Raw genomic sequence first — 25,019 nt, 5'->3', positions numbered from 1 at the left:
GTGTAGATTATTTTGATCATGGCTAGTTGGAGTCCTATGTGCCTCACTTATCTCTATGTCAAGTTTTTTCCCCCTATTTTGGAAATTTTCTTCCATTACTTCTGTGAGCAGTTTTTTTATGTCATCTTCACTCTCTCCTGATTCTTCATTGACTCCAATTAATCTGATTTTATTCTTCTTTGCATGTCTAGCAGCTGTTGGATAACTTTTTGTGGTCCTTTACTATTTTTAAGAAATTTTTCTTTTCTTCCTCACTAATTGCAATCCTATCTTCTATATCTGAAATTCTATCCTCACATTGCCTCATTCTGCTGTGTAAACTTTCAATGGATTTTTTAATCTCCTGGAAATCTATTTGCATCTGTTTTATGGATTCCGTTTGTTTCCTATATTGGGAATCCATCATGTTCCTCAGCTCCTTTATTTTTTCATCTGTGTTGGCTGTAGCTTTTTTAGTCATGTCTTATACTATGGATACAATCTCTGCTGTTATCTGAGAAATTATTTCTGATATTATTTTTTCAGGTCCTCTTTCATTGCCAGTTCAGGGATTCCAGGTGGTTGGGTATCAGATTACTCCATCTGTTTCCCTTTGGGGTTCCCTTAGGTGATCTGGAAGTCTGGTTTTGAGACTTCTTTATGTGTCTCCTCATTTCAACAGATGCAGCCTTCTGTGTCTTTCTTGAGGTGACTTTTTGCTCACCAGTGGTCTTGAATTCTCAGCAAGCCACTGAGCAGCCATTACTCTGCTGCTTACCAGCACACCGATTCCTGGGTTCGGAGTGGTGGCCTTCTGGATCCCTGAGCTGACCTGTTGTCTATGCGGGCTTCTGGTGATGGCCTGTGCACACTTGGGATGGCATCTAGGCATGCCTCTCCCTGGGCCTCCTATGTAGTTGTTGTCTGGGAGGGCCTTTGGCTGGGGGCTGTGCACCCCAGTTACTGTTGCCTTATAAGGCTTTGGCTAGGGCTTCCATGTACTTATCAATGGTATCGGGGTGAACCTCTGGATACTGTTTGTGTGCCTAGGAAGCTCTTTTCCAGGTGGCTCCTTGGCTGTGGCAGATGGAATGGCAGTTCTCTAGCTGAAGCTTGTGTGCCTGTGCAGCTCTTTTATCAGCAGGTCTTTGGCTTAGATAGGTGTTCTTGAGCCTCTGGGGTCGGGGCAGACCCCTGGCTGGGATTCACCTGCAGCTGCACCATTCCGAGCCACACAGCTGCTCCCTGGGATCTGCCAGCACTCTTGGATGAAATGGCCAGCCTCTGGGAGAAGCCCTAATTACTATACTATTGGGTTATTATGACCTTTAAAAATATGCTCTTAGAATTGTTAAGAATGTTAGGTAATGTGTGAAATAAAATAATTTAAAATTTTCCATAAACACACCAACAGTTAATTTAAAGAAGACAAAATGTCCAATCTTAATAAAAACCCAGAAGTTAAAATGTATGATTAAGAAGCTTAACAAGAAATATAAAAGTCTATTATTATTAAGGATGTTATTTTTACATCTGGTTCCAGATTAAACACAGAACTGTTTTATATTTGCTTGAAAAAGAAGGGAAACCAAGAGGGCAAGGAGAGTTGCATTGGAAATAAAGAGACACATGGGGCTGGGAAATGGCTGATGAACAAACCAAGTTATCCTAAGGATTTATAACAACCTGAATTTTGGGAGTATAATTTTATAGCCCCTCAGCTATTATAAAGTTTTAAGAAATCTATAAATGCCTTTTTAATCTTTTATTTTATTTTTTCATACATTTTTGGTTATATAGATGAATGAGTTTCATTTGACATAACATACTTTGGTCACCCCCTCATCATCACCTTGCCCTGCCATCCCCCCTAGTGTCACATTTTGTGAGGTTTCAAAGCTTATATTTTGCTCATATCCATTCCCCTATTACCTGTTCTTATGCCCCCTCCCCTTTCTATCCTTCCTCTTATCTATAATGGTCTCCCTTCAATTTTCCTGTCATCTTTTTAGATTCCATCTATTAGGGAGAAGATGTGATATTTTTATATGTCTTTTGGAATCTTGTTTATTTCACTCCACATGATGGTCTTCAGATCCATCCATTTTTCTCCAAATGACAATTTCTTTTCTTTATGGCTTAATAATACTCCATTGTGTATACCAAGAAGTGATATAACTGGACCAAACTGTAGTTCTAGTTTTAGGTTTTGAAGAATGTCCATATTGCTTTCCACAGTGGCTGTATGAATTTATATTCCTACCAGGAATTTGGACTTAAGACCTAAAACCTTAAATTTACTGAAAGAAAATATAGGGGAAACAGTTGAAATAATAGGCACAGGCAAAGAATTCTTAAATACAATTCTAATAGCACAGGAAATAATATCAAGAGTCAAAAATTGAAACTGTATCATATTAAAAAGTTTCTGCAGAGCAAAGGAAACAACAAAGTGAAGAGACAACTTATAGAATAGGAGAAAATCTTTGCCAGCTAGTCCTCCACAAGAAGATTAATATCTAGAATATATAAAGAACATAAAAACTTAATGCCAAAAAATCAAAGTGCCCAATCAATAAATGGACAAAAGAACTGAAGAGACACTTCTCAAAAGTACAAATGTCCAGTAAGTACATGAAAAAAAATATTCAGCATTTTTAGTTATTAGGGAAATGTAAGCCAAAACTACAATGAGATTCCATCTTATCCCAGTCAAAATGGCTATCATCAAGAATATAAAAAATAGTTAATGCTGGTGAGGATGTGGAAGAATAAAGGAATCCTTCTATGAATGCCTTTTGAGAGCAGATTGTATATTAGTGAGCACATCAATTTCTGTTTGGGTGTGTAATTGCACATGTGTGTGCTTATGTATATATAAATCAGGGAAGGAGATATAATTCCACATCCAGATCACTGTGGAAAGAGCGGTGGCTGTCAGAATAAGATGCAAAATAATTCATAGTCTGAACTCCTGCAGTCAGGATAGGCATGAGCTATGAACCAGAAATAACCACATAAACAAATATGTCACAAAATAAAAGTAGGGAAAGTATCAAATTTCTATACATTTTTTAATAGGAATTTAAACACCAGTGTTAGAAGATTTTTAAAGAAAGGTGAGATACTAGGTAAAGTGAGGATTATAATGCAAGAGAGACAATTTACTAGGCTTCAGAAAGATATAAAAGAAGCTTGAATACACAAGCAGGTTGCTGGATAAGACAAACTACTAAGGAGTGTCATTTCTTTTCAAGTTCATTTTTGGATTTAATTTGTTTCCAATCAAAATCCTGTGTTTTTAAATATTTTGATAAACGATTTCAAAGTTCATCTAGAATAGCTAATAAAAAATTTAAAAAGAAGAATAATGGCCTCACCAGATATTAAAAATTAGAAAGCTGATCAATGTGAAACAGGATGAAAACAGATGGAAACAGAAGCTATTACAGTCAATATATTAACATATAATCATACATCAGAGAGGAAAGGTACAGGAACTCAATAAACAGTGCTGAGATTATTTTTTAGCTCTTTGGGAAATAATACATTGAATTCTTATCCCATTTTATACAAATAAATTCCAGATGCATTAAAAAGTTAAATGTTATAATGAAGCTATAAGAAAGAAGGAAATATAATTGAATAATTTTTCTGTTTTTTAAGTAAAGAAAAATATTCTAGACTTAAATAAAACCCTAAAAAGTCTTTAAAACAATTGTATTATGGAATATTATGCACTCTTTCATGAGGGTTTTTTTTAAAGAAGCTTAGTGACATTGAAAATGACAAAGAAAAGACAAAAATTAAATCTGTGGCCTGAAAACAACTGGATAACCTAATATGCCTGGAGGAAGGAAAACATAATAGGCTAACAATGATTACCTCCAATTAAAAGTATCATGGTTGATTATTTTATCATCTTAACACAAATCCTAATTTTTTCCTCAGCTTTGCATAACAACCCTATATAATTTTCATAGTACCTCACATTTGTTTTAAAAAGGTAATTTGCAATGTAAGCATAACACTGCTTCAGGTCTTCTAGTCATCTCTCCCTGTGCTGACATGTAGAAAACCACACAAAACCACCATGAAGGAAACATCACAGAAGTCCACCCAAGTGGGAATGGCTGATAATGTCTTGGGTTTCCTATCTTCTGGCTAAGATAGTCTCTCTTCCTGAACTGTCTACTGAGTCTCCATTCCTGATAGAAGATTCATATTTCATGCTTCAATATGCAGCTAAAATAACTGTTCCCTGGCCCTCTGCACACACTGCCTGCAAGAGTGAGTTATCCTTCTCTTGCTGGCAAACATGGTTTGTGCCCTGAGTATACATCTCATATTCTCCCCTGTTATTAAGCTTTCTCAGAACGGGGAACAGGCTTTCTCTCTCTTAAACTATAGCCCACTATAGGAGCTTAAGAAATATTTTCTGTATGTTTAGAAGCTAAAAGAGAGGTACAAGGTTTAAAGGACTATATTCTCTTCCAGCAATGTTCCTGTAAATGCATTTATTAATGTAATAAACCACTACCAATTTCCTGTTATGAAATGATTCAAAGATAAATACAGACTGATGTTTTTCCTTGGAGGAACCAATAGTCTGAGAGAAGTCAGATCTGTAAAGAATTAACTTTATCAGATATGTAAAAGATCCTCTGGGTCTGAAAAATGCTCCCTTTTGGGATTTCTGAATTCTTTTACCACTAATGATCCCAGGAATAGTACCTGAATAAAACACTTGAAATAATCTAAAACCACTTTTCTTTTCTAAATAGAATGTTTGGGGAAAAGACATGAAAACAAAGCATGATACTTTATTTTCCAATTCCTTCTAATTAAATCAAGAAAGATTTTGGAGCTAAAAATTGATTTAAATTCAGTGTGCTTTTTGGATTGCATTTGTAGCGTCTTACTTTTTAAAGAAGAAAGGCATAATTTGATCTATAGCTTGAGGAGTACTACTATCCCTTCATTAATGGTTTTCCCCAGAGGAAAACACAATATATTAAAACAAGGTCACGTGGGTGCACGCCTGTAACCCCAGAACTCTGGGAGGCTGACACTGGAGGATCACAAGTTTGAGCTCAGCCTAGGCAAGGTAGTGAGACCCTGTTGCAAAAATAAAAATAAAAGGAGGTCAGTGACCTAGCTCAGTGCGAAGGCACTAGATTCAATCCCCAGTAAAAAAAAAAAAAAAAAAAAAAAGGTCACATATTAATGGAGCCAGGGATTAGGAGACTTATAACAACCATAATGAAAATAAATGCAAAACTCCAGATTATCCTTTGCACATCCTACGAAGAAAGTCTGCAAACATATTACAGCCTCATTTCCGTTGCTGATGAAAACCAAGTTAAGTGGTCTTGCTGAAGGCCACACCTGAGTGACACCCAGTGAATAGTTACATATGGAGCAGATTTGTGATTTCAAGCCTAGCACTTTCAACCAACAAGGTGCTACCACCATTTAAGAGTACTGCCGGAGTAGGTAAGGACAAGTACAAACAGCAGAGCAAAAATTAAGAACAAACACTATTCAATACCAACAGAACAGCTCAGTGAAAAAGTATTACCTGAATAAAGATTTGTAAATACCAGAAGCCTACATGAGAATCAAAGCCATCATGAAAGGAGAAGAAATAGTGATGACAGTGACTAGAGGGTCAGGGGTTCACTAAAACATTTTCAGTGTTTACTCCAATTAAAGAGAAGTCAGCCACTTGTCAGAAATAATAATGATTAATGTTTCTACTTTTCTCTCTACCTAGTTTCATGATGGTTGGCAGGAAGCAGTCATCCTGATCAATGAAGACAGTAATAAAGATCATAACTGAACATTGATGGACTCCTATGATTCTGCATGATCATTCAGAGTTTACATACCCTCAGGTTTGTAGAAGGACCACAGCATCTTGTATGGTGGCAGGATCTTACCTCATATAGCCAACCTTGGGAAAGTCTTCTCAGGCCTCACATTCTGATTTCTTTCGGTCTAGGTCTTCATATAAGGGCTGCACAATCATATCTTAGGAATAAAGGGAGACAAGAATGGGGTCAAGATGTTTGCTTTTGACCTGTACCTATATCTACATGGAATCAGAGCTGGAAAAGGTTGGTGAACATTACTGTCAAAGCACATGGCCATTGTTAATTATTAGCTAATTGCTTCCAGCAGCTTTGGCTATCACAGGGAACTTATGTTCTAGCTATATGTCTGCATATCTGAGTCTGAATCTGTCTCTCTCTGTCACTCACTTTATGTCATTCTCTTTATCATTATGTCTCTATCATAAGTAACATATATAATCTATATATCTGTGTAACTGGCTGTCTGTCTCTATCATTCTTACCCACTCTTGTCTCTAACTCTTCTCTCTCTCTCTCTCTCTCTCTCTCTCTCTCTCTCTCTCTCTCTCTCTCTCTCTCTCACACACACACACACACACACACACACACACACACACATCCAGATACAGAAATGCATGGGCCACAAATGATAATAAAGGCCTGAATGACATTACATGCTCGCTGAACTCTTTGGAGAAGACATTGTGTCAGAAATCTATGGTCACTTATAGTACTGAAATATCAACCCCCATAACTATCTGTCTGGAGTGCAGAGGAGGCTTCTGGGCTGCCATACCACCACTTCCAGCACAGAAGAGGCTTCCAGGCCATCGGACCACAACTCCCAGTGCAGAGAAGGCTACTGGGCTACTGTACCACCACTCCCAGCACAGAGGAGGCTTCCAGGCCCAAATAGCACCACTCACAGTATAGAAGAGGAGAGCCGTGAGGGGTGCCAGCAGCATACACACACACACACAAACACACACACACACACATACACAGTCCCCTACTCACCCCAACAAAATGGGAAGACATGTAAACAAGTCTCACAACCAGACTTCCAGATTACCTGCAGCTACCCCAAAGGGAAATGAGATGGAACAGATACTAAACCAACTGTACTCCCTGAATTGGCAACAAAAGAGGATCTGGAAAAAATGAAATCAGAAATAATTTCTCAGATAACAGCAGGGATAGTGCCCATAGTGCAAGACATGATTAATAAATCTAGAGAGGACCTGAGGAACATGATGGAATCCCAAAAAAGGAAACAAATGGAATCCATAAAACAGATGCAAACAGATTTCCAGGAGATTAACAACTCCATTGAAAGTCTGCACAGCAGAATGAGCCAATGTGAGGACAGAATTTCAGATATAGAAGATAAGATTGCAATTAGTGAACAGGAAAAGAAAAATTGCTTTAAAATTGTAAGGGACCACAAGAAATCAATCCAGCAGCTGCTAGATGATGCAAAGAAGAATAATATAACACTGATTGGAGTCAATGAAGAATCAGGAGAGAGTGCAGATGACATAAAAAAAAAACTGTTAACAGAAGTGATGGCAGAAAAGTTCCCAAGCAGGGGAAAAGAACTTGACATACAGATAAGTGAGGGATATAGGACTCCAAAAAGCCTTGATCAAAAAAAATCTACACGTAAGCATATATTTGTAAAGATTCTGGAAACTCAACAGAAGAACAAAGTTCTACAAACAGAGAAAAGAAACAAATCACATATGAAGGAATGCACATCAGAATCGCACCAGAATTCTTAACACAAACCCTCAAGGCAAGAAGAGCTTAGAGTGATGAATTCCAAGCCCTAAAGGAAAACAGCCTCCAAACAAGATTGATATACCCTGCAAAACTATCTTTCAAAATTGATGGAGAAATGAGATACATTCATGACAAAGAGCACCTGAGGAACTTTATGAATACCAAAGCAGCACTCCAAAAAATTTTAGACAATATCCTAGGAAAAGACAATGAGGATCACAACATCAGGAAGCACAGAACAGTGAATCCATTGGGTGCAAAAAGAAATTAAATTCAAAGGGGGATAATCCAACAAAAACAAAAACTCATGACAATGATAAGTCAATATGTATCAGCTATAACCATCAATGTTAATGGTGTCAATTCACCAATCAAAAGAAATAGACTGGCAGAAAGGGTCAAGAAGCAAGATAAAACAATATGCAGCATATAAGAAACACCCATAATTCAAAAAGAAACTCATAGACTGAAAGTTAAAGGGTGGAAAACAATACTCCATGAGACAAGAACCCCCCAAAAAAGAGGTGCCTATCCTCATTGCAGATCAAGTGGATTTCAAACCAACACTGATTAAGAGAGACAAAGAAGGACACTACACCCTTGTAAAGGGAACAATCCAACAGGAAGAGATGACAATCCGAAATATATATGCACCAAATACAAATGCCCCCAACTATACAAAACAAATATTAATAGGCATGAAAAACCAAATAAGCACTAAAACATTGTCATAGGGGACTTCAATACCCTACTATCACAAATAGACATATCATCTAGACAAAACATCAACAATGAAATCCTAGAATTGAACCAAGCTATTGAACAAATGGACTTAATAGATATTTACAGAGTGTTCTGCCCCACAAAATCAGAATACACATTCTTTTCAGCTGCACACGGGTCATTCTCCAAAAATACAGCACATGCTAGCTCATAGGACATGTTTAAATAAGTGCAAAGGAATTGAAGTTATCCCCTGTATATTATCAGACCATAGTGCAATAAAATTGGAGATCAATAACATAAGAAACTGCAAAACTCCCACAAACACCTGGAAATTGAATAATACCCTCCTAAACAACCAATGAGTCACAGAGGAAATTAAAGAAGAAATTAGACAGTTTCTACAAGTAAATGATAATGTCAGTACAACATACGGTTACCTATGGGAAACAATGAAAGCAGTTCTAAGAGGGAAATTCATATCATTGAATGTCCATATTAGGAAAACAGAGAGAACTCAGATAAATAAGCTAATGCAGAATCTCAAGCTCCTAGAAAAAGAAGAGCATAACAAACCCAAAGCTTGTACAAGAGAGGAAATTATACAGATCAGAGAAGAAATCAATGCAATAGAGACTAAGAGAACAATACAAAAAATTAATGAATCAAAGAGTTGGTTTTTTGAAAGAATAAATAAAATCAATAAACCTTTAGCCAATCTTATCAAAAAAAGGAAAGACAAGGCTCAAATCCATGCAAATAAGAATGAAAAAGGTGAAGTCTCAACAGACGGAGCAGAAATCCAAAGGATCATCAATACCTACTTTGAGAATCTGTACTCTAATAAAATGGAAAACACAGAAGAAATGGACAGATTCCTACATACTTACGAATTGCCAAAGTTAAATGAAGAAGATACAGAAATTCTAAATGACCCAAGTACAATGAGAGTGAAACTGAAAATATAATAAACAATTTACCAACAAAGAAAAGCCCAGGTCCTAATGTCTTCACTGGTGAATTCTTCAAGGAATTTAAAGAACTAGTGCCATTATTCTTTAAACTCATCAAGGAAATTGAAAGGCAAACAAGGCTTCCAAATTCATTCCTGGAAGCAAGTGTTACTTTGATTCCAAAACCAGGGAAAGACCCAACCCAAAAAGAGAACTACAGACCAATCTCCATAATGAACATGGATGAAAAATCTTTAACAAGATACTGGCAAACAGAATACAGAGAGTCATCAAGAAAATCATACACCATACCCAAGTGGGATTTATCCCAGGGATGCAAGGATGGCTTAACATATGTAAATTAATAAATGTAATAGACTATATCAACAGACTCAAGGACAAAAACAATATGATCAACTCTATAAAACTATAGCACTCTGAAATAGGAGATTTATGAGGATATAAGAAAATGGAAAGACATCCCTGTTCCTGGGTAGGAAGAAACAATATAATGAAAATGGCCATACTTCCAAAACTACTATATAGATTCAATGCAATGCCAATGAAATTCCAACAATATACTTCACAAAACTAGAGAAAACAATCCAAAAATTCATTTGGAACCAGAAGAGACCTAGAATTGGAAAAACAATTCTAGGCAACAAAGGCATGGCATGGGATATAACAATCCCCAACTTGAAACTATACTACAAAGCTACTGTGATAAAATCAGCATGGTACTGGCAAAGAAACAGACCCGAGGATCAGAACATTAGAAGATGCAGAAACAACTTCAGACATACTCAGCCACCTCATCTTTGACAAAGGAGCCAACCACCCTCATTGGAGGAAAGATAGCCTATTTAATAAATGGTGTTGGAAAAACTGGATTTCAACCTGTCAGAGATTAAAACTAGATCCATACCTCTCACCATGCACTAAACTAAGATTGAAGTGCATTAAAGATCTAAATATCAAGAGAGAAACACTAAAGTTGCTGGAAGATAAGTTAGGTAGAATGCTTGAAGACATTGGAATAGTAAAAGAGTTTATGAACAAAAGCTCAGTAGCATGGGAACTAGCAGAAAGAATCAAAAACTGGCATCTCTTCTTATTAAAAAGCTTCTGCATTGAAAGAGAAACCACCAACAGAGCTAACAGACAACCTACAATGAGGGAAAAAAATTTTAGCAGCTGTACCTCAGACAAAGGACTACTATCTAGAATATATAAAGAACTGAAAAAACTTAGACCCCTCAAATTCAAAGACCCAGTTCAAAAATGGGCATCTGAAATGAACAGGTATTTCTCAAAGAAGTAAAAGGAGCAAAGAAACATATGAAAAAATGTTCAACATCACTGATCATTTGAGAGAGGCAGATGAAAACAACACTGAGATTCCACCTCACCCCAGAAAGAATGGCTGCTATCAAGAAATCAACCAATAGCAAATGCTGGTGGGGGTGTAAGGAGAAAGGTATCTTTCTCCATTGTTGATGGGATTGTAGACTAGTGCAACCAAATGGAAATCAGTATGGAGATACCACAAAGAACTAGGACTAAAGGTCCAATATGACCCAGCTATTTCCCTACTGGGTATCTTCCCAAAAGAATTAAAAGAATCATACCACAGTAACATATGTGCACCCATGTTTATATCGGCACAGTTTGTAATACCATAAGCTTGGAAATAGCCCAAGTGCCCATCAACTGGAAACTGGATAAGGAAGATGTGGGGTTTTTGAATAAAATGGAGTACTACTCAGCCATAAAGAATGAGAAAGTACAGTCATTTATAGCTAAATGGATGCATATTGAAGCCATCCTCTTAAGCGAAACAAGTAGGACACACATGTGTAAATAGCAAATAGTTTCTCTAGTGTGAGAAACTGAAAGTGTAAATAAGGATTAAAAGGATTAATGATGAATAATTGATACTTTGAAATAGAAAAATGTCCAAAGGCATAGGGGTGTTTGGAGGGGAAGGGGAAAGGAAAACTTATGAGAAAAGAAAAAAATGGAAACAAAGTCTATGTAAATGGGGAAGGGTGGAGGGGGTGAAGGGCACACAGTTAATGGGGAAAAAAATAAAAACCAAGATACATCATGTAGAGTTATAAGCACCCAATGATAAATGTAAATGTATTGTATACCTAAAATGTGCCAATAAAAGAAATTTAGGAAAAATAAATAAATAAATAAATAAATAGCAAGTGTCTGCATAGCAAGAGAAACCACCAGCAGTGTGAAGAGACAACCCACAATGTGGGAAAAAATTTTCACCTGCTGTTCCTCAGACAAAGGTCTACTATCATCTAGTATCTATAAATAAGTTTAAAAAAGCAGACTTCCCAAATTTAAAGACCCAATCCAAAAATGGATATCTGAAAGGAACAAATATTTCTCAGACAAAGAAGTAGAAATAACAAATAAATATACAAAAAAATGTTCAACATCACTGGTCATTTGAGAGATGCAAATGAAAACAATGCTGAGATTCCACCTCACCCCAGGAAGAATGCCTGCTATCATGAAATCAACCAATAGCAAATGCTGGAAGGGCTGTGGAGAAACAGGAACCCTACTCCACTGCTGTTGGGAGTGTAGACTGGTGCAACCACTGTGGAAATCAGTGTGGAGATACCTCAAAGAACTAGGACTAGAGGTCCCATTTTACCCAGCTATTCCCCTGATGGGTAGCTTCCCCAAAGAATTAAAAGAATCATACCACAGTGATATATGTGCACCCATATTCATAGTAGCACAATTTGTAATAGCTAAAACTTGGATGCAGCCTAATTGCCCATCAACTGGAGAGTGGATAAAGAAAATGTGGGGTTTTTTTTATAAAATGGAGTACTACTCAGCCATAAAAAATGAGAAATTAGAGACATTTATAGCTAAATGGATGCACATTGAGAAGATACTCTGAAGTGAAATAAACAGGACACACGGGTAAATATCGAGTAGTTTCTCTAGTGTGAGAAACTGAAAGTGTAAAGAAGGACTAAAAGGTATAATAGATTATGTGAAATAGGAAGAAAAGGGGCAAAGGGGAAAGGGAAGTTGGAGGGGTAGGGGAAAGGAAAGAAGGGAATGGAATTAATATGAGAAAAGGAAAAATGGAAACAAAGTCTCTGTAAATAGGGAGGGATGGAGGGGTTGAAGGGCAGGCAGGGGAAGGGGGAAAAATAAGAACCAAGAGAGATTATGTAAAGGTACAAATTTCCAATGATGAATGTTATTATATTGTATACCTACAATGTACCAATAAAATAAAAATTTAAAAAAACAAAATAAAGCTCTTACCCACTAAACTGATTTTCCAAAGCATTTGTTGCTCAATAGTTCCACATCAATCAAGAAGATTTCAAAGCATGGTGTGTTTAAGTATCCTCTAAGGTGTCTACTATTACCTGCTTCTTGACATCCTTAGCAGAGAGATGTGCTGACCTTTATGATATTTCTTAATGACCTTCATCATATGTGATTTTTTCTGTTGCCTTTTTGGAAGAACCTCTGTTTGCACCTGTGTTGTGGACTCAAGCAAAGTTACACCCATCTCAAATCATCATTCCAAGTGTCCCCTTCTGTCTAATAACACTGTATTACAAAACAAACACTGAAACACACTGCTATTCATATCACCATAAAAACAAAAACAAACAGAACAAAACTGTCTGGTGAGTCTCCTGAGAGTTTTGGACTCCTGGGATTCATTCATTCTTTGAATCTTACTCTTTCTAAGAACATGCAATGGGTCAGGTACCATCAAGTGTACTGAGGAAAAGAAAAAGGCCACCTTGGCCTTCAAAGAGATCTCAGTTTAAAGTTAGGAGATGTGGTACCAGCTGGGAGGTGGCCATCTCCTGGTTGTATTGCTTTCTCCTTACCTGGTCCAGGACATTTAGTGGGTTTAATCACATCCTGGCTATAAGGCTCAAGATTGCCATCTTTGGAGTGGGGCTGAGTGATTGCAGGCTGACTGGGACCTACTTGCTCTAGCTTCCTCCACCAGCTTTCTACCAGCCACCAGGACAGGGTGAGGAGGACCCACCCCAGGCTGGCCCACCAGCTGATGGCTTGGCTGTGTGGGCACCTACAACAATACACACCCCCCACTCCCCACCCCCACACCACCCTACCCAGCCTCTGGCCTTTTGGATGTGCAGCTACTTGGTTACACACTGCAGAGGCACAACAGGACAAAAGCCATTGTCCTGAGCTCCAGAAGTGAACAACAGAGAGAGTGCCTGTCTCAGCCTCCCTGATGAAAACAAGCCCACTGGAAAAGTGAAGGGAATCTCTGCAATAAAGGCACACCAGATCACCGTGATTGGTAAATTGGAGGGATCATCAGCTTCCATCAGAAATTAGACTTTCTTCAGAGGAAAAGCAGCTGAAACCTACAGTAGAAACTTGCAGAGTATAACCCTGCAGGAGGTCAGGGAGCTCAACTTGGGACTTGCAACCAGAATCTGCCTGAATCTCACAGGTCTGAGACTAGCTTACTGAGACTCCTTGACTTATAACTGCACACTGCTGCCCACATTGTCTATTGTGACAGCAGAGACACACCGTGAAGGAGGCCCTTTATTTTTTAAAGGTGATAGATTAATAACTACCACAAATTGTCATTCTTTAAGAGGTATTTGATGCTATGGTGTTGCTGATTGTATGACTTGGGCTAAGGTGTCGTGATTGATCTAAACAGTTTTCCTTCCTGGTATAATGAAAATGAGATAGCCTCAGAGTCATTAGAGATTCAAAATCTAAATACCAGCTATATCTTGTAGACACCTCTGAGAAGCAGTCATTCCATAAGGGTTTTAAATAGATCAACAAAGATACTTGCAATAAACAACTTCATAATATCAATCCAGGAAGTAAACCAGGGACAGTACCAAAAACAAAAATGAGAAGGCATTTAAGCAAGTCACAAACCCAGACTTCCACCCCACAAAAGGCAATTTCTGGGGGAAATGAGGTGCAAAATTCTGAAAATCAACCACCTGGACACCCTGAACTGATAGCACAGGAAGTAACAAAACAGATGAATGAGGGTCTAGAAAAATTCAAGGCAGAAATAATCTCCCAGATAACATGGTGAGCAGAGTGAAAGACATGATTAGAGGATCTAGAACAGAAACTGATAAAAAAAAAAATAGATGAGCTCAGAAACATGCTAGAAGCCATGAATGCCCAGCATAAGAAAGAAATGGAAACCATGATCACCCAACATAAGAAAGAAATGGAATCCGTGAAACAGATTCAAACAGATATTCAGGAGATTAAAAACTCCACTGAAAGCATGCAGAGCAGATTAAGGGAATGTGAAGATAGAAGATCAGATATAGAAGACAGGATTGCAGTTAAGGACCATGAAAACAGAGATTTCTTAAAAATAGTAAGGGACCATGAGAAATCAATTCAGCAGCTGCTAGATGATGCAAAGAAGAATAACATAAGACTCATAGGAGTCCACGAAAAAACAGGAGAAAGTACAATTGACATAAAAAAAACTGTTCACAGAATAGTAGAAAATTTCCCAGACAGAGATAGAGAATTGGACATACAGATAAGAGAGGCACATTCAACTCCACCCAGCCATGATAAAATAAATCTACACCTAGACATATAATAGTCAAGATCCCAGAAACCCAACAGAAGAACAAAATTCTACAGGCAGTTAGAGAAAAGAAACAAATCATCTATAAAGGAAAGCCCATCAGAATCACGGCAGACTTCTCAACACAAACCCTCAAATCAAGGAGAGCCTGGAGTGAGGTATTTCAAGCCCTAAAAGAAAATAACTCCCAACCTAGACTGTTGTATCCCGCAAAATTATCTTTCAAAATTAATGGAGAAATTAGATACTTCCATGACAAAGAACACCTGAGAAATTTCATGAACACCAAACCAGCACTCCAAACAATTCTAAGCAATATCCTAGAAAAAGGCAATGAAGGTCACAACTCCATGAGGCTCAACAGAGGGAAGCCACCAGACAAGGTAAGAAACTAAAGGAAAAGGGGGAAAAAGAAATAAGAGCCAACAACAGTAAAACATCATGACAAGGATGAGTCAATGTCTCTCAATTATAACTATCAATGTTAATGGTCTCAATTCATACATCAAAAGAAGTAGACTGACAGAATGGATTAAGAAGCAAAATCCAGAAATATGCTGTACATGAGAAACACACCTAACTCAAAAAGAAATCCATATACTGAAAGTAAAAGGATGGAAAACAGCTCTCCACATGACAAGAACCCAGAAAAGAGCAGGGATACCAATCTTATTTGCAGACAAAGTAGATTTCAAACCAAAGCTAATTAAGAGAGACAAAGATGTTCATTATGTCCTTGTGACGGGAACAATCCAAGAGGAAGAGATGACAATCCTAAATATATATACACCAAATACGAATGCCCCCAACTATACAAAACAAATATTAATGGACATGAAAAACCAAATAAGCACTAATAGAGTTGTAGTGGGGAACCTCAATATCCCACTATCACAAATAGACAGATAACCTAGACAAAAAATTAACAACAAAATTTTGAACTGAACCAAGCTATTGAACAAATGGACTTAATAGATATTTACAGAGTGTTCCACCCCACAAAATTAGAATACACATTCTTTTCAGCTGCATACGGGTCATTCACCAAAATAGACCACATGCTAGCTCATAGGACATGTCTAAGTCAATATAAAAGAATTGAAATTATCCCCTGTATATTATCAAACCACAGTGCAATAAAACTGGAGATCAATAACATGAGAAACAGCAAAACTCCCACAAACTCCTGGAAATTGAGTAACACCCTCCTGAACAACCAATAGGTCACAGAGGAAATTAAAGAAGAAATTAGACAGTTTCTACAAGTAAATGATGATGCCAGTACAACAGTTAGGAATCTATGGGACACAATGAAAGCAGTTCTATGCAGGAAATTCATAGCATTGAATGCCCATATTAGGAAAACAGAGAGAACTCAGATAAATAATCTAATGCACTACCTCAAACTCCTAGAAAAATAAAAGAATAACAAACCCAAAGCCTGCACAAGAGAGGAAATTATAAAGATCAGAGTAGAAATCAATGCAATGGAGACTAAGAGAACAATACAAAAAGTTAATGAATCAAAGAGTTGGTTTTTTGAAAGAATAAATAAAATCAATAAACCTTTAGCCAACCTTATCAAAAAAAGGAAAGAAAAGACTCAAATCCATGCAATTGAGAATAAAAAAAGGGAAGTCACAACAGAACCAGAAGAAATCTAGAGGATCATCAATACCTACTTTGAGAATCTGCACTCTAATGAAATGGAAAACACAGAAGAAATGGACAGATTCCTAGATACATACGAATTGCCAAAGTTAAATGAAGAAGATATAGAAATTCTAAACACCCCAATTACAATGAGTGAAATTGAAAATGTAATAAAAAATTTACCAACAAAGAAAAGCCCAGGTCCTGATGCCCTCACTGCTGAATTCTACAAGACATTTAAAGAACAACTAATACTATTACTCTTTAAACTCATCAAGGAAATTGAAAGGGAAGCAAGGCTTCCAAACTCATTCCTGGAAGCAAGTGTGACTTTGATTCCAAAACCAGGGAAAGACCCAACCCAAAAAGAGAACTACAGGCCAATCTCCCTAATGAACATAGATGCAAAAATCCTCAACAAGATACTGGCAAACAGAATACAGAGGGTCATCAAGAAGATCACAAACCCTGACCAAGTCAGATTTATCCCAGGGATGCAAGGATGGTTCAACATTTGTAAATCAATAAATGTAATACACTATATTAACAGAGTCAAGGACAAAGACCATATGATCATCTCAATAGATGCAGAAAAGGCATTCGACAAAATCCAACACCCATTCATGATAAAAAAAAAAAACCTACAGAAAATTGGAATAGAAGGTCTTTATCTCAACCTGATTAAGGCTGTCTATGAAAAAACAATAGCCAACATCATACTAAATGGTCAAAAGCTGAAAACTTTCATGCTAAAATCAGGAGCAAGACAAGGATTCCCACTATTGCCACTTCTGTTCAATATTGTTCTGGAAACATTAGCCACAGCAATTAAAAAAGAGAAATAAATAAAAGGAATAAAGATAGGAAAGGAAGAAGTTAAACTCTCATTATTTGCTGATGATATGATACATTACACAGCAAACCCAAAAAACTCAGTCAAAAGTCTTCTAGACCTAATTGATGGATTCAATAGAGTAGCTGGATATAAGGTCAACACTCAAAAAACAATAGCCTTCTTACACAAATAGCAGACTCAATCAGAGAGAAACTAGGGAAACAATTCCTTTTACAATAGCATCCAAAAGAATGAAATATCTAGGAATCAATCTAACAAAGGAAGCAAAAGACCTCTACATTGAAAACTACAGCACCCTGAAAAAGGAGATTGAGGAGGATATAAGAAAATGGAAAAACATCCCTTGTTCCTGGGTAGGAAGAATCAATATAGTGAAAATGCCATACTTCCAAAACTGCTATATAGATTTAATGCAATGTCGATTGAAATTCCAACAATATACTTCACAGAACTAGAGAAAACAATCCAAAAATTCATTTGGAACCAGAAGAGACCTAGAATAGCAAAAGCAATTCTCAGCAACAGAGACATGGCTGGGGGTATCACAATCCCCAACTTGAAGCTATACTACAAAGCTACTGTGATAAAAACAGCATGGTACTGGCAAAGAACAGACCCGAGGATCAGTGAAATAGATTAGAAGATGCAAAAACAACTTCAGACATTCTCAGCCACCTCATCTTTGACAAAGGAGCCAACTACCCTCATTGGAGGAAAGATAGCCTATTTAATAAATGGTGTTGGAAAAACTGGATTTCAACCTGTCAGAGATTAAAACTAGACCTATATCTATCACCATGCACTAAACTAAGATCTAAGTGGGTTAAAGATCTAAATATTAAGACAGAAACACTAAACTTGCTGGAAAATAAGTTAGGTAGAACTCTTGAAGATATTTGCATAGCAAAAGACTTTATGAACAAAACTTCAGTAGCATGGGAACTAGCAGAAAGAATCAACAACTGGGATTTCATCTTATTGAAAAGCTTCTGCACTGCAAGAGAAACCACCAACAGAGCTAACAGACAACATACAATGTGGGAAAAAAATTTTAGCAGCTGCAACTCAGACAAAGGTCTACTATCAAGAATATATTAAGAACTGAAAAAAATCAGACCCCCAAATTCAAAGACTCAATTCAAAAATGGGCATCTGTAATGAACAGACATTTCTCAGACAAAGAAGTAAAAGCACCAAAGAAACATATGAAAAAATGTTCAACATCACTGGTCATTGGAGAGATGCAAATGAAAACAACACTGAGATTCCACCTCACCACGGAAAGAATGGCTGATATCAAGAAATCAACCAATAATAAATGCTGGCAGGGGTGTTCGGAGAAAGGAACCCTTTTCCATTGTTGGTGGGAGTGCACACTGGTCCAACCCCTATGGAAATCAGTGTGGAGATACCTCACAGAACTAGGGCTGGAAGTCCCATTTGACCCAGCTATTCCCCTGCTAAGTATTTTCCCAAAAGAATTAAAAGAATCATACCACAGGGATATATGTGCACCCATGCTTATTGTGGCACAGTTTGTAATAGCTAAAGCTTAGAAACAGCTCAAGTGCCCATCAACTGGAAACTGGATAAAGAAGATGTGGTTTTTTTATAAAATGGAGTACTACTCAGCCATAAAGAATGAGAAACTAGAGTCATTTATAGCTAAATGGATGCATATTGAGGCCATACTCTTAAGTGAAATAAATAAGAAACAAATTGTAAATACTGAATAGTTTCTCTAGTATGAGAAACTGAGAGTGTAAATGAGGACTAAAAGGATTAATAACTAATAATTGATACTTTGAAATAGGAAAAGGTCCAAAGGGATAGGGGTTTGGAAGGGGAAGGGGAAAGGAAAGAATGGAAAGGAAAAATTATGAGAAAAGACAAAAAAATGGAAATGAAGTATGTAAATAGGTTAGGGTTTAGGGGTGAGGGGCACACAGGTAATGGGGAAAAAATAAGAACAAAGATGCATCATGTACAGGTACAAGCACCCAAAGATAAATTCAAATGTATTATATACCTAAAATGTACCAAAAAAAGAAATTTTTAAAAAATAAAATAAAATAAAGTTAGGAGATGTAAGGATCTCATAGAAGTTAGTCAATGACCTTAGGAAAATGTGCAATGAGCTTCAAAAGTATTAGCATACATTTACTGAGTTTCTACTATGTGCCAATTGTATTAAGTTTTCTGACAGATCATTATCAGCTTATGGAATCTTTAAACAACCTTTGAGAAAATTACTAACCTGTCTTATATAAGAGGACACTGAGGCATATAGATATTCTTTAATTTGTCCATGCTCACATAGCTTTCACTACTGGAGTCAAGATTTCAGCATTTACAGATGAAGAAGGATGTGTAGAGCTGCAGAAACCCACCCAAGTTAGAAAAGAAGGATTCTTAGAGGTATTATAAAATATCAGAAGGAATTCCCTGGGCAGAAAAAGTGAATTTTAGAGAAAGAGAAGCATCTCAAAAAACTCATAGCTAAAAGCCAATGTGGAATTTGCAGGAACTTGCTCTCTGTATCATTTTCAAATCTTAAGTAGATCCATGTCAAAATGAATTCTCTTGTTCTTGTAAGTTTTAGTGAGTAGAAACAAAAACAAAAATTAGGCTGAACTAGTTGAAACTATTGTTTTAACTTCTGGTCAAGAAGCAGAATCAAAACAAGAAGTTTCATTATGAGTGGTTTCAGAAATAAATCCGAGAGGTTTCTTTATATGTGTAATTCTGGAATTCCTACTGGGTATGACTTTATATCTTCAACAATAGTATCCATAGGTCATCTTTACTTCCAAGATAATCATTCTTCAAAACAAAGCAAATATTTAGTTACATGAAAAGACACATTAATATGTAAATATAAAATGGTAAGATATGGCAGTGACCACTGTGAAATGAGATTTAAAACCTTAAAGTAATATATAATCAAGGTATTCCAAGGACCAGAGAGTAAATCAGGAAAAGATTGCCTGTAATCCGATGGCTGAGCATAATCAAAGCACAGATCAAAGGCCATGGAAAGACATGCCAGATTTATCCCTTTAAAAACTCCTTGGCTGGCCCTCTTTAATACTTACTTGAAGTCATATCTAACTGTGCTTTCTCATCCTAATCCTTTTCATGAGTTACACTTTGGAAATAAATTTAGTGTAGTACAAAAAATGATCTCAATCATATTATTAACCAGAGTTATGCAACCCAGCACTTGGCCTAAGGGCCCAGAATATGAAATGAAAGTTAAGATCCCTATACATCTTGCCAAAAAATAATAGTAAGAGAGTAAACTGAAAAACAGACACAACTTTCTCAGACTGGCCCCAAGGTGGTCACCTGTACTTTTAAATGATAATAGATAATACTTATGGAGTTCTCACCCAATAGGAAACCTTTCAAAATTAGGTATTTTCTTTTAACAATACAGTTTTCCTGAATATGTTCTGCTACAACAAAAATATTGTAAATGAGTTTGTTCTTATAATATAGCAGGTTAAGCTATATGTATTAATACTTATTCTTAAAACAATCCTAGATTTTATATATAACATCCTGTCATCTTAAAAGTGGTGAGTTGGTGACACAAGCAAGAAGGTGCAATAGGCTCAATCCCTTACCCCTGCAGCTGAAACACTAATTTAAGAACCACTAACAAAAACATTTTTGCAAGCGCTCCAGAACTCAGGTGAGATGTTACAGCACTTAGATACAGCACAGAAATAAAAAAAGAAACAATGAAGATGTGGCACTTTATTAACAGTATTCCTTCCCCAATATTGTACAATACTACACTGACAGAGATACTTTCAGACTGTGAATTCTCTAGTAGGGAAGAGGAAGATCTGTCTGAGAGTCTGGCTTCTCCATCAACACAGGCACAAGATCCTTCCCTACAGACCTTGGCAATAACCCTAACCCACAGACTGCAGCATCTGGCTTATACATGCCTGCCTCTACAGACTCTAGCACCAACTCCCCTTCCATAAACCCAGGCACTGAGTCAGTCCCATAGTAGACCAAGAAAATATCCCACCCTTCTATAGACCTCAGCAAAAGGCCTACACAAAGACTATACCAGCCATTCCACCCAGAATTGCTGGCTGAGCTGAATGGTGAAGGACTTTCCTTGATGAAGTCCTAAAAAAGTGACTACTGTTTTGAATGTGCAGACACCAAAGGAAGGCTGTAAAAGATTTATAAAGAATCAAGAAATAAGATACTAACAAGGGAACAAATTGAAACATCAGTTACCAAATGCAAACAGAAATCTATTAACTCCAGGTAATCAAAGATGCACAGTAAACTGTAAAGAACATAGAAAGCCCACAATAGCAGATAACAGTACAAAAGAAGCTCAACTGAGATAAAAACCCTAAAAAAAGAACCAAATTCTGGAGTTGAACAACACCATGACTAAATTGAAAAGTCAATAGAAAGCTTCTTCATCAGATTTAATCAAGCAGAATAATTGTAAGCATAAGGATGGGCACATTGAAATTAAAGTCAGAGGAACAAAAAAAAACTTTAAGAAAGCCTATATTTATAAGTATTTATAAGACACATTAAGCAAAAACAATATATTCACTATAGGAGTTCTAAAAGGAAACAAGAGAAAAGAAAGCAATAAAAAGGTTATTTTTTAAAAGGCTAAAATCTTTCCAAATCTGGGGATAGTTTTGAATATCTGAATTAATGAAACTCAAAGGACCCCAAATAGTTGGAATATAAAGAGTTCTACAAAAAGACTCAAAATTGTCAGAAAAGAAAAAGTACTGATCACTGATCACATACATTATATAGTTCCTATAAGACTACCGGTGGATTTCTCAGCAGGGATTTTTATAGACCAGGAAAAATGGGATGACATATTCATAAGGCAGAAAGAAAAAGACTACAACCCCAAACTCCTATTGTCCTTTAAAATGGAAGGAGAGATAAAAATTTGTTCCAGACAAACCTGAGTTAATCACCTGTAGATCAGCCATAATAAACTTTTAAAGGGAGTTCTTCCCTTTGAAAAAGAAGAATGCTAAACATTACAAAAAATTATATAAAAGTAAAAATCTCACTGATAAAGGCCATACATGAACAAATGCAGAGAAAATAATACTGTAACAATGGTGTATAAATCACATTTAACCCTAAAATAGAATCTTAAAAGCAACAAATCATTAAAAAATGAAAAACTATTAGAATTACAGCAGACTTTTCAATAGAAACCTTAAAGGCCAAGAGAATTTGGAATAAAGTGTTTCAAGCCCTGAAAGAAAACAATTTCCAAACTAGATGATATAGCCTATAAAAATTATCTTTCAAAATTGATGGAGAAATAACATATTTCCATTTTAAATAGTACTTGAAGAAATTCATGACCATCAAACCAGCACACCAAAAAAGTTTACAAGGATATCTGAGAAAGAGACAATGAAGGTAAGAATGACAAAAACTCTAAGAGAATGAATATAGAGTGAGCAGTTAAGTAGAAGGGAAAGATAAGGAATCAGCAGTAAGAAAATAAGGCAATTAAAGGAATAAGTCAATGATTATCAGTAATAACTCTCAAAGAGAATGGTCTCAATTCCCCAGTCAAAAGACACACATTAGAAGAGTAGATCAAGAAACAAAACCCCAATTGTATGCTATATATAAGAAACATATTTAACCCAAAAAGAAATTCATAGACTAAAAAGCAAAGGATGGAAAATAATATTCCATGCAATGATAACCCCCAAAAAGCATGTGTAGCTATCCTTTATTCAAACAAAGTGAACTTTATGCCAAAACTGATCAAAAGAGGCAAAAAAAGATCACTGTGTATCGGATAAGGGAATACTCCAACAGGAAAATTAACAATTATTAACATCTATGCACTGAACAGTGGTGCACCCAACTTCACAAAACAAGTACTACTGGACATAAAAGATCAGATAAACAGAAACAAAATCACAGTACAGGGCTTCAATATGTCACTATCACAAATACTCAGATAAACTAAAAAAATCAACAAAGAAATATCAGATATGAACGAAACTTTTGAACAAATAGACTTCTTAGATACCTGCAGAGTGTTTCCCCCAAAAAAACGACAGAATATACATTCTACTCAACAGCACATGGAACTTTCTCCAAAATATACCACATACTGGTCAGTAAAACAAGCTTAAGTAAATGTAAAATAATTGGAATTTTATCATGCATAGTATCAGATCATAGCACAATGCAACTAAGCAAAAGAAGAAAACACAAAAATTATGCATAGAAACTAAACAATGCACTCTTAAATAAACAATGAGTTACACAAAAAACAAGGAAGAAATGTTTCGAGAACTAAATGATAATGTCAGTACAACATACCAGACTTTATGAGACCCAATGAAAGCAGTGCTAGCAGGGAAGTTTATACCTGTGAATCCCCACATCACAAATACACAGTGAGTGAAAAAAAAATAAATAAATAACCTAAAAATATACCTTAAGGTCCTAGAAAAACAAGAACAATCAAACACACTAGTACAAAGGAGTAAATTACCAAGATCAGAGGAGAAATCAGTGAAATTGAGACCAAAAAAAGGAATCAATGAATCAGTAACTTGGTTCTTCCAAAGAATAAACAAAATATAAAAAACGCTTATCCAATCTAGACCAAAAAAAGAGAGATAACAGCCAAATCAATGTAATTAAAAATGAAAAAGCTGAAGTCACAATGTAAACTTTAGAAATCAAAATGATTAGTAACAATTGCTTTGCAAACCTGTATGCCAATATTGGAAAATTCAGAAGAAATCATAGATTTCTACACATGTGAATTTCTAAAACTTAACCAAAAATATTTAAAACCCTGAATAATCCAGTAATGGGCAATGAAATTGAAGTAGTAGTTTAAAAACCTACCAACTAGTAAAAGCTGAGTTCCAGATGGATTCACTGATGAATTCTATAAAAACTTCAGTAAAGATCTAACACAAATACTTCTCAAGTTCTTAAAGAAATTGAAAGGGAAAAAGTACTCCCAAAGTCATCCCTGGAAGCTACTCTTATCCCAATTCTAGAACTAGAAAAAGGTCCAACCAAAAAAGAGAACTATAGATCAGTCTCTTTAATGAATATAGATGTAAAAATCCTGAAGATACTGGCAAACATTACAACAAATCATCCAAAAAAATGCATCATGACCATGTAGGCTTCAACAAAGAAAGGCAAGGATAGTTCAGCACCCACAAATCAATAAATGTAATGATTCTTCTCACAAACAGAAGCCAAGACAAAAATATGATCATCTCAATAGATGCAGAAAAAGCCTCTAACAAAATCCAACATCATTTCATGATTTAAAAAAACACTGAAGAAAACAGGTGTACAAGGACCTTATCTCAATCTGATACAGCTATTTGTGACAAACCTACTGCCAACACCATATTTGCTGGGAGAAAACTGAAAGCTTCCCCTCTAAAATCAGTAATAAGGCAAGGATGTCCATTTAGTACCACTCCTGCTCAACACAGTACTCAAATCATGAGCAAGAGCAATTTAGGCAAGAAAAAAAGGCATATATATAGAAATAGAAGAAGTCAAATTAT

General features: G+C 36.3%; 1 long non-coding RNA gene across 3 annotated transcripts in view; it reads right to left on the bottom strand.

Moving 5' to 3' along the window:
- The window catches only part of LOC110344325 (uncharacterized), a 377,838-nt gene that overhangs the window by 156,834 nt on the left and 195,985 nt on the right, over positions 1–25,019 (bottom strand). For all 3 annotated transcript variants that reach the window (XR_015451649.1, XR_015451648.1, XR_015451650.1), the window contains one exon: positions 5,922–6,012. This is a non-coding gene — a long non-coding RNA (uncharacterized LOC110344325). The remainder of the gene's footprint in view (positions 1–5,921; positions 6,013–25,019) is intronic.

Source organism: Heterocephalus glaber, unplaced genomic scaffold, assembly GCF_053883595.1.
Source record: "Heterocephalus glaber isolate CG9 unplaced genomic scaffold, H.glaber_assembly_v1.0 deba00001429, whole genome shotgun sequence".
Lineage (NCBI taxonomy): Eukaryota > Metazoa > Chordata > Mammalia > Rodentia > Bathyergidae > Heterocephalus > Heterocephalus glaber.
Note: the sequence above shows the minus strand (reverse complement) of the source record. Positions and strands in the feature narration are given on the sequence as shown.